General features: G+C 42.1%; 1 protein-coding gene across 4 annotated transcripts in view; it reads right to left on the bottom strand.

The window, feature by feature from the left end:
* The window catches only part of Tmem135 (transmembrane protein 135), a 224,526-nt gene that overhangs the window by 19,516 nt on the left and 192,927 nt on the right, over window positions 1-12,083 (bottom strand). The gene's annotated exons all lie outside the window — the stretch shown is intronic.

Raw genomic sequence — 12,083 nt, forward strand, 5'->3', positions numbered from 1 at the left:
AGGAGGAGGAGGAGAAGGAGAAGGAGAAGGAGAAGGAGAAGGAGAAGAAGAAGAAGAAGAAGAAGAAGAAGAAGAAGAAGAAGAAACAGCTGTGAAGGGAAGATCTGGTGAAGGCCTGACTTTTTTCTGTCCATAATAGGTCAAGTAGCGTCTCTTTAAGAAGGCAAGGGATATGTCAGGCGGTGGTGGCACACGCCTTTACTGCCAGCACTCAGGAGGCTGAGGAAGGCCGATCTCTGTGACTTTGAGGCAAGCCTGGTCTACAAGAGCGAGTTCCAGGATAGGCACTAAAGCTACACAGAGAAACCCTATCTTGAAAAAGAAAAAAAAAAAAGAAAAGGCAAGGAATGATAATCAGGTGGAAAACTTTTAAGGAACTGAGAGAGGGCGCTTCAATTTGAAGTAACAAAAGCAAAGCAAGGTTGAGACCACAAAGCAGTGAGGACAGGCTACTGTGGTTCCTAGAATTGGAGCAGAATAGGGGAGTGACATCATGGTAGGAAAAGTGGTCATGGAGACAAAATGGAGGGCGTTTTCTACCATGCTACGAGGCACACCTCTGGGCATGGGGAGGCCTCTGGAAGGATCTCAGCAGTGCAAGAGGTCTTAGGTCATATGAGAATTATTTTGGCTGCTGGGTGGAAAACAGACAATAGGAGGGCAGAGTTAGAAGCCACGGTCACAAGGGAAAAGAAGAAAAATGTGAATGTATGTCAAACGTGAGCTGCCAAAATTTCGTGGTAGTTTGAATGTGGGGTCAACAAGTGAGAGAATTCACCAGTTACTGACAGCTCTTTGGAGAAAACAGAGAGAACACAGTGGCCATTGACTGACGTGAGGAACAGTACAGGGAGAAATGAAATTTGTTTTGGATATCTGAAGGGTGAGACGAGCCTCTGCTGAATGAACCAAGTGTGAAGGATGCAGGCAGCGGGCTCTGCAAGGCTGGGGATCACGGAAGGGGACTGATTCATTTTTGTGTAGTATGTAAATCCAGGAGTCCAGACACAGTCATAAAGAAGGAAGCAGGACACATGAAGAAATGTGACGTGTGTGTATATATGATTTACCCATACACTCTAGCACCAAAACTCTTTTATAGAAAAACATCACAGCCATTTCTTCAAATAATATCACCATATAGAAAAGAGTCTCGTTCTGTTTTCACGTGTCCGCAAAGATAATGCATTCAGCTCATGCACGCCTACACTCCTATTTAGTCTGTGCAGAAGATACAAACTAACTATAATTCAACAGATGTTCTATTTGTGCAAGGCTCTGTGCTAGTATAAGGTATAATAAGAAAAAGACAGTAAACTCAAAGGAGAAAGGGGTTTCCATCTCTGCACAAAAACCTCTGTCGATATACTGCTATTACCAAAGGTGAGGGTTGGAATTGCACACCACATCCCAGATGCACAGTGAGGCCTAATACGTATGTTACTAAAATAAAATTCTTGATCAAATGTCAAAATTTTGAGTTATATGCACAAATAACAGTAAAAACAACTCTGCACAGAATGCTTTTTCTCTCCCAAGCTTACTTGATCCCGGTGAAAAAACTTGAGATTTTGTGATTGTCATTACAATACTGTACCAGCAGGTGTCACTAGAGAACCACCCCGGAAGACCTTATACCTAGGAAGCCACCTTTTTGTAGAGCTTTCCTCTTAAACATAGTTTTTAAGGGAATTCAAAATGTCACTAGCAAAAACTTACACTATGCTTTGTTAAGTAAATATCATGATATTTGAGTTTTGATGTTTCTTTCTATAGTTCTGTAACTTCACAAAATTGTAAAGCATTTAGTGCACTACTGCTTTGCCCAGCCAGCAAGTGGGAAACTGGCTGCTGTGAGCTGCCTTTCCGCGCCACTCTGTGTTCTCCAGGAAGCTAGAAACAATGCCAACAGCAACAAAAGACATTGTCTGCTCAGTTTTCAACCACTGGGTGAATGCAATCAATATAAAATATTTCCTAAGTTTCACTTATATTTCTTCAGAACAATGCATAGCATAAGAAAATCTTGATATTTATAGTTATAGACACTAGTCATGATTTGTTAACCAACCTTGAGAGAACTGGAAGGCTACCACACACACACACACACACACACACACACACACACACACACACACACACACACACTATCGGAACGGGACATTTATGGCTATATTCTGTGCTGTCTTCTGGTTCAGACTCACAGACTAGCATCCACGAAACCAAACTGTGGGCTATAGTAGACACGCCCCCTTAATCTACTCAATGGTCGGTAACTGAGCATCTGCTACACAAGGGGTCCTTGCTGATAGCCTGGGGGACGCAGGCAGTTTTATATAACGCCTTAAGTACTCACACCATCACTCCAGACCTTAGATTTCTCTAGTATTTTATCTCAGTTCTTTAAATTACCTGACTGCCTCACAGAAACTTACATGAAGGCACAAATAAAGATCAAAAAGGAAAGACAAATTAGATTTCAGATGCTTGTGCACAATGCTAATTCTTAAAATATTTTATTTTGATAGTATTAATGACTACTGGTATCAAAAAAAAGCTACTTCATTTTATGAAAGCATTTATTTATTTATTTATTGTGTGTGTGTGTGTGTGTGTGTGTGTGTGTGTGTGCCACACTGCATATGTAGAAATCAAAGGACAGCCCTCAGGAGTGGGATTCTCTCTTTATACCAGGTGGGCCCTGGGAACTACACTCAGGTCCTCAGTCTTGGTGACTGGAGCCTTTGCCCACTGAGCCATCTCTCCAGCCCACAAACATAATTCTTTTTGAAGGAACTGCTCAGAATTCAGATGTTAAGATTTCTACTAGAGTTATGGGAATAAATGACCAATGATAAAAACAGTCATGTGTGGTGGCGCACGCCTTTAATCCCAGCACTCGGGAGGCAGAGGCAGGTGGATCTCTGTGAGTTTGAGGCCAGCCTGGTCTACAAGAGCTAGTGCCAGGACAGGCTCCAAAGCTACAGAGAAACCCTGTCTCGGAAAAACAAAAAAAAAAAAAACAAAAAAAAAAGAACCAGTCATGTATGATTGAGGTTTTGAATTTTTTTAAATTGCTGTATTGTTGGTAATAAAATCACAAATTAATTGGAATAAATCCAACAGAAAAATTTAAAGGTCAAGAAAGAATAATTATCTACTTATATGCCTCAAATTTAGGGCATATAATTGTTTTCACGCCAAAGAGAACTTGTGGAGGTGAAGAGATGGCTCAGTGGTTTAGCGCACTTGTTGCTGTTGCAGAGAATCTGGTTTCAGTTCCTGGCATGGATACAGTGGCTCACAACCATCCGTAAGCCCAGTTCCAGGGATTCAACACCCTTTGTTGACCTCCATGGGCATTGGGTACATGTGGAACACTCACATACACGCAGGCAAAACACTCAAATATATAAAGTAAATAAGTTAATCTATAAATGCAATTGTATGTAGTTTGCTTTTAATATGAATTAAGTTTTTAATCTCGCAAAATAAAAGGGTTTATAGTTCCTTTTCCCAACTCATTTTCAAAAGTAGAATATACCTTAGTACTAAATTATAATTCAATATATGAGATTTTACCAATAATTGTGTATTTTATCTCATTTGCCTACCATGAAAATAACAAGAAAATTAACATAGAACAAATTTCATTTTGTTTTAAAATGTCTTAATCATATATGTATAGCTAATATATTAAACTGATTGCTTCAAGTTACTATTCAGAAGCTGTGATGTGTGAGGTTAAAACATTACCCCGCCTAAATTTCGACAGCAGGATCTTCCTTTCACACCTACTGCTGTTCAAACAACTAAACAGAGCTTCCTTCCAGCCTACATACGCCACTTACCATAAAAAAAAAAAAAAAAAAAACCAGAGTAAGTAACGAGCTCTTATTGTACGTTCCTCACACACAGCAATCCAGGGCTGGGAGAGCAACAATTAAATCGAGAAAGATTGTTTTGTTTCGTCATGAGCAAACCTAACTCAAATATTCTCAATAAATCCCCTCCATGCACTTCAAGTGAACCAGCAATGCTGCATTTGACTCCGATAGGTACCGTACTGTACACTCACTCCGTGCCCTGGAGCCCTGGAGCCCTGGAGCCCTGGAGCCCTGGGGACTGGGCTGGTCCTCCAGAACCCAGAGAATGCTGCTGAGGCAGGCAGCATGCAGGGAACCAAACGACTGAGTCCCCAAAGATTACTGCGCACTGCCTTCTGGTGTGTCCCACACACAAATTAGAAACAGTTGGGCTAACATGCACAGGGACAACTCCAACCGAATCAGATTTCTCCTTACGTTTGGATAAGCTTGAATGGCTTCTGCTTTACATCCCCACCAAAAGAACGCAGTGCCTCCTTCCAGCCTCAGTCGGTGGCTTAGGAGCCAAAAGACACCCGAAGAGAAATGTCACTAGGATACATTTCCGTCTTGAAACGGGCTGTGATGGCAGCAGTAGGGAAGTCTGAGGAGGATAAGGAGCTGGCTGCAGCTTCCAGGGTGTTAGACAGACCCTGCATGAAGCGCACCGGTCACACCCGCTCCCACTTGACACACCAAAGGTAGCGCAGCCGAGTAGGACAGAAATGGCTTCCATGAGAGTCCTCTCAAAATGTAGCAAGTGACTCAAATTCACAGCACTGGCTAGAAACAAAACCATTCACAGTAAATGAAGCTGTGCTAGGAAATCGGGCTTTAAAGGACCTCGGGAATAACAAATACTCTGCATTTTTCTTCTTCCACAAGTGATAAAATAGATAAAATGTTTTCAATTAAATAGAAATTCTTAAAACATATTAACTTATTTCAAATGTACATTGTATCTATGTCATTAATATAGCAATTGGGTTTTCATATTGAATAAAATGAACTGCTATTTAAAATATTAACGTTAGTCTCTCGTTTTTCAGAAATGTATGTTTATTTAACCCTAAAGTTCAAATCTAAGATAAATAAAAAATAAATAAAATATGCATCTTTTGGCATTTCAGCAGCTTTGGGAAGTTGCTGTTTCCTGAGAACCTACGGATTACAATCACCCTAAATGACAAAATATCCACTTAAAATGCTTCAATTGACTTCCTGTGAATAATTTTCCACATGCACAATAGAAACTGGGAAAGTCAGGCCACACTGCAGTCTTGCTGGACAAGAGAACGGTTTCAGCAATGTAAAACAAGAACCGGAAGTAAAGTACATTACATTTTACAGATGAAGACACCAAGGCCAGAGAAGGGAGGTGCCCCCAAACAGTTTGGTTGCACCTCACGCCAGAGAACAGGAAATCCATCCCGACTGGTTAGCTCCCTGGCTTGAGTTCCAATTGTGAAGGAGAAAGAGCAGGGAGAGGTAAAGGATCTGAGAGAGCCCAAAGGGAACCACAGACCCAAGCACGACAGCAGCTGTCATTAAACTGGCGCGAGGCAAACTTCACGAGCAACAAAGGGCATGGAGAGAATTAAAGGAACAGGTGCCCAGCTCCTCACTTTCAAGCCAAGATTTGCATGAAAGCATGTCTTGGTCAGGACTCCATGCTCCCTGTCTGTACCTGCCTCCCTTCTACGACAGGCTCTTTCCACACCAGAAACAGAAAGCCTCGGTCACTGCCACTGACCTACCAAGAGCACAGAACTCGGGAACTCCGCCAGGGAGGCCGAAGGATGTATGGCAGCTTGTGTTATGAGAAACTCTCCACATGCATCTCATGCAGATGCATGCTACAGCTTGGGAACAAGAGGGCTGGGCTAAGGAAGAACAATAAAACCTCAAGGACTTGTACCAATCAAAGTTTATTCTTTGCTTATCCCACATGTGTGGGAAGGGCTAGCTATGGCAGAGTAGAGGCCATCTTCATTTTGTATCAATCAGAGTGTGACAGAGAGATGTCCATCTGGAACGCGTGTGAATTGTCAGAGGAGGAAGAAAGAATGAAGAAAACCAGGCTCCTGCCTCTAATTAAAAGTAAGTCCCTTCCACTTAGATTCTTCGGCCAAAGCACATCACAACTCCAGGGACAACGGCATCAGGAAAGAAAGCGCTCGCTCCCACGCAGGCCCCACAAAGGGTTGTGAACAATAGCACCTGTCTACCATTAAGGCCAAACACGGAACTGCAGAGAATCAATTATGTTTATTTGGAATCTTTAAGGAAATTCAAAACAAAATTCCATTTTCTACATAACATGACACCACTAGTCAGCGTTTCTCACACTAACGTTAAGCAGGGTGATTATAGGCTTTTCTATGGCACATTACTTAGGAATTACTTTAGTGTATGCGCACACTACATATACTCTAAGCTGCCTTCTTTACAGATTTAATCGTTCAGACATTTCAGAACATTCTGATTACACTCTACTGGCAACAGTTTTGTCTAGCAGATAGAATGCATAGTAAAAATATGCTGAAAAAATTAAATCTATGTAGAGATTAAGAAATCTATTCGCTGTATAGCAATTATATTCCTAATTGAGCAGCAAGTTTCTTCAATTCATTTTTCCAGCAGACTCTGAGGTTTGTCTATCTTGATTTTCAGTTTTTGAAACCATTAAGTTTTGAATTCAGTAGCTCCTAGGACTCAAGCATCATACAAAGTTCCTTGCCTGTCTTCATACTGATGAGCTGGTAGCTGCTTACACTCGGACATGAACACGTGCATCCGAAACAGGGGGGGGGGGGGGCGCCAGTCTCTTCCTAGGCAGAGGTGTTTTTAAAACCCCAAGTGAAATAAACTGCCATTGTAATCTGAAGCAGTCAAGGGTAAGAGGCAAGGCCCCTGCTGGCAGACATGTTCACTACTGTGCCAGCAGCTGCGATCCAGCGAAGGGATGCGAGGGGAGCACTCGCAGGCTGGGACATTGCTGGAGTCGGGGCATCGCTTCTTCACTCACGCAACCCTCAACACTGTCTACCATGCAAGTCCTCACGCTCTATGACAGTGTCACAACCCAGAGAAGTCTTCACCCAAACAATGATAAGTGTTACAGAAAGTACTTTCGTATGCAGAGCACGGCACTAGTAAAGCACTTGGAGGACCCCCCAACCTTGGCTTTAGTATCAAGAAGGTCAAGGCACAGCATAAAGGCAGAAGTGGAAACAGAAGATGAAGGGATACATGTGACTTGGAAAAGGGGTAACAGGGTATCAGGAACAGTGGGGGGTTAGGATGTACAGCACGGGGATAAGGAAATGTGGGAGAGAAACTGGCACAGACTGCAAAAACAGGAGTGAATTTCACCTCTAAGAGAAGAGTCCATTCATCTCCCTACTCAAAAACGACCCAATTACTTTTTTAATATAATCTCACTTAGTAATAGCTGTTGAAATAGCAACCTACCAACTAAATTCTGAAAGCAACAGATGTTAAAATCTAAATCTGAAATCAACAGATATTAAAAACACCTAAAATATCTATTATTCCTTTATTTTGTCTTTAAGTTAAAAGATGAAGCCACCCACTCACCTTCATAGAATTTAATGCTTATCAAAAGATGTTAGATAAAAAGCTCAAATAAGGCTAAAAATAATTCAAAACTACAGCCAAAGGAACATATAGAGATAAAATATCAAAACATAAATAACTAAAATTATTTGTAATAAGTCATAAAGCTCCAGTGCTTTAGCACAGTAAACACGATCTAATCAGGCATTCAGTTAGGCTGCCTGCCCCCTACCCCCACACAGAGAAAACCCTCATTTCAACCAATACAATAGAGGTCCAGACTTCACTGTGTGTATGTGACTGCTAGCAACATCAGTTCTTGAGTGGGAAGAAGGAAGGGCAATGAAAAGTGTCGTTATAGAGGGAGAAGCTGCGTTCCCGCCCAGCATTTGTAATTAACACTACACCTAAGGTTATTTGTCTAAACAGCTACTCATTTGTTCAACAAGTAACTATGGAGCCCTGAGTTAGAGTCAGACGAGAGGCAGCAGATTCATGAGCAGGCTGTACCGGTTCTCCAGCTGAGAATGTAAACAGCACAGTCTATCCATTTGGCTCAAATGCTACTATCACCGCACTACTGTTACAGCCCCCGCAGCTACAGGCGAAGACAGCACTGCAAATGCCACCTTACACAGAAGGCAAAAACAGTGAACGCTCCTGACTTAACGTTAGCAAGCTCCCTGCCTTAAAGCTTGTGCTGAAACAGACACTATCGTCCTGAAATCAATACCATATTGGCTTCACTATGCTTCGTAATTACAGGCCTCTTTCAGAAACACATATATAATCAGACTGACAGACAGTGATTTACAAACTAAAAGCAGGTACATGTAATATAAATTGTTAAGTGAAATTGGGACTGAGACTGAAAACAAGTTCATGCTTGTGAGCACATGAAGTCATAAACCATGGCAGAGTCACGTGAGAGAATAGTATTCAGCAATGTAAACAGGGCAAGTAGCTTTGTAAAAGCATCTTTAAAAATAACAATTAAAATAAGGGCCAGTCAGTTAAAGAGACACTGTATCTGATGCCTGCCATTCATATGGACTCTGGGAAAGGGAAACCAGCTCTCTAGCGAACGGGAAGCAGGGGTGGAAAATGACAGTGAACGAGCACAGGAAAGCTTTGGGGATGGTGGGAAGGCTCTAGCTCAAGTATGGGGTGCTGACAACAACAACAAAAAAGAAGAGCTAAACACATAAGCAGTTTACAACCCCAGGATTAGTACCTTAATGAAGACATGACTGACAAGGAGCCCCGGGGGGAGAATGAGCCTTGAGGACAATGAGAAAACAATTCTGGAAAAGATTCGGCAAGGGAGAAGTGGAGCAGCTTCCTGAAGCGCTGGCTCCTTCTGGGAAGTTCTCCTGGGAAAGACAGTCAGGGGGCCTGAGACCTGCAGCAGTTCTACCATGGACGCTGCACAGGAGACTGGAATGTGGGGGCGGGGGGTAGACTGGGATATGGGGGTGGGGAGATTGGGATGTGTGGGGGAGGGGATGACAAGGGGCTGGTTACAGGACCGCGTTTGGAGGGTGGCTGGGGGATGACAGGAATGGGTGTCTGGAGGAAGTTTTGTGGAAGCAGCTCTCTTCTTGCAGGCATTTCTTCCTCCTCCTCTACTTTCTGTTTCTCCACTGCCTCCACTTCCTCATCCTTCTAAGATTTCCACAACACTCTATTTGTTTCTATAATCAGACCCAAGAGGTAAGATGGCGCATATCTCACGCTGTGCAGTGCCTTATAAAGTGGGAGGAGTTGTTGATTTCTGCACCATGTCAAATCAGCACCATGAACTGGAGACTTTTCCAAAGTTGATAGCAGGGAGTTTTTCCAACTTCAAATTACATATATTCGTATATACGTTACATTTTTATTAAATGGCCAATGATTAGAGCCTGCTATACTTTCTAAGGCTGAAACTGTAACAGGCCCCAAACTAGATTAAAACAAGTTTTAATGAGTTGGTTTTGTTTGTTTACAGCAGGGGGATTTGAACAGACAGTTCCACACACTTCACACACGCCTGGAGGGTGCCTCACCACTGAGCTACACCCCAGCCTGCTTTTTCAATGTGGTTTTGGTCTGTTCTTACTAAGTTGCCCAGGCAAGACTTAACGTTTATGACCCTACTACCTCGCCCACTGTTACTGACTGTGAGATCACAATGCCCACACCACCAACACTGGCTGAGTAACATCATCTGAAATCATAAAGCTATCTGTAACAAGACAAAAAAGTACATTTTTACCACAAACGCGACAACTACCACTCTTGACTTGCCCCCTTAAGGAGTGGAGGAATGAGAACCAACTAAAACCGCCAGGACCACGTGTCCAAACGAAGAGCTCACTCAACACAGCAAAGCCACCGAGGTGGTTCTTAGGTGACAACAGTAGAGCATCCACAATTCAGAAATGGGAGAGAAGGAGGCTTTCCTCACTGCCGTCAACGCCTCTAACCCTCGGGACAGTCTTCCGTGACTGCCTGCAGCAGCGCAGACAGACGTGGCCCAGCTGCAGTGTTGAGAGGTTTCTCTCCCTGACCCTGTAAATATTCTGCGACCATTTTAGACTTTATAATAAAGAACAGTTAGAATCCAACAAGGTGATTCCTCACTCCAGTCCTTTCATTACCTTACTGTTGGAAGTTTAAAAAAAACAAAAACAAAAAACTCGTTTCTAAACCTGGGCTTTCCAAGAGAAAACATGAAGAGGATGAACTGAATGGTCCTTCAGATTCTTCACAACTTGGAGCCGGTGAGACAGCTCAGCGAGGGTATCCTCTGCCAAACCCGATGTGATGTACTGAGCTCTCTATGCACACCAGGGCGCACACACGTGTCCACACATATACATACAGATTTAATAAATAAATGGAAAATAAGAAGCTTCACAAGTTACAAATCCCTGACATAATTTATAACATATTGTTATCCACAAATTCATGGTTCACTCAAACTTGATATGGTCTCAATATGATTTTAAGCCTCAAATTAAATAACTATTATTAAGTACATACACAGTTTGTATATGATGGATTGGAATATTCGATTCCAAGGTGCGCTCAAGGTATCATGTTTTCTAAGTAGAATGTTGCATAACTGCCATTCTCCCAAGGTAAATGCACATTTATTACTAGTGAGGGAACTAAATACCTAAATATTCAAAACTACACTTTAAATTTAAGATACCTACCCAGCTCTGAATTCACCTTTCACAGTTCGGCCTAGAAATGATCTGAGTTCCCAACAGCGAATGTGAAGGGGCACTGCAGTCAGCATTTGTTAAAAAAGATGAGTTTCTACAAAATGTCCTAGCTTCAATCGGTAAAAATATAACACCATACTGTTTATGAAAATGCCTTAAATATACATACTATCCAAGAATTAACATTCATTAATGTGGTGTATATCTACACCATTTGGGTTTATGCATTTTCTTTAAGACACATATTCTAATGAGCATATTCTAATGAGTTCTAATTACATCTTGTTTCTTCAAAAACCATCCTACCCATGCCCACCATTCGAATGTAAACCACAATGGGGAAGAGAAACAAAGCAATAATATATTTATTTCAACATGCTGCATGACTAGGGGTCTTCGTGGAGCCTGGAAGAAAGGCAACATGGGTTGAAAACTTGAAAATCCACACAAGCGTGATTGTTTTTCTACTCTGAGATTCTAAGTTGGTGAAAAATATACCTGCTTTCCAATAAATCTGTAGGTGCGGACAGTGTTTGAGGTTTTAGTGTCCTGTCACACAAAATTCCAATATGCAGCGATGTGCTCTTACAGATCAGGCGACATGGCCTCGGAACTCCACAGCCTTTCAGGCAAATGTCTTCACTAGCAAACTGGGCTCACTGGCCAGTCAAGTGTCTGGTAGAAAGGCTCTGGCCTCAGGAAGCCTGCAGTGGTCCCTAGTTTTAAATACAGGAGTTTACATTTGACTGTAAGCTATGCCTTACTCTACTTGTACATTAGTAGAAAAGGGGAAGCCATGCTTCAGAGGCGAGAGTAAATTCAGAAGGAGAATAAAGTGAAAACAGAAAGACACCAGAGAGCACAGCAGACAAAAATAATCCTCTGTTTGCTTCTCTGAAATACAATTATCCAATGTAATAATACTTCATGTGCATTTTTTTCCTAATAGAAAGATTGTAGAGGCCTGAACACAGATGCAAACACTTCTTAAATATTATTTCACTCGAACAAGGAGAAACCATTTATTTACCATAGAAATATAACAGATGTCCCTTAAAGTCCCCTGTCCCCCCCGAAACAGGACTTCTCTGTATAAGGGTTCTGACTATCTTGGAATTCACTACAGACCAGGCTGACTTTGAACTCACAAAGATCCATCTGCCTCTGTTTCCTGGGATTAAAGGTGAATGCCACAATCCTGCTACTCTTAGAGTTATTTAAAATCTGGAGGCAAATTCTTCAGATTCTTGTTCCCTTACATATCAAAATATAAACATCTTTAGCCTTATGAAAGGAGGGGGCATGGAACTGAAAAATAACAGCACCTGAGCTCAAGAGCTCGACACTTGGGGCAGTGCCGGAGTTTTGATACAACGTTTCTAAAGCAAAAGGGGAAAAAAAGGAAGGAAGGGAGGGAGGGAGG

This window comes from Microtus ochrogaster, chromosome 22 (assembly GCF_000317375.1).
Source record: "Microtus ochrogaster isolate Prairie Vole_2 chromosome 22, MicOch1.0, whole genome shotgun sequence".
NCBI lineage: Eukaryota > Metazoa > Chordata > Mammalia > Rodentia > Cricetidae > Microtus > Microtus ochrogaster.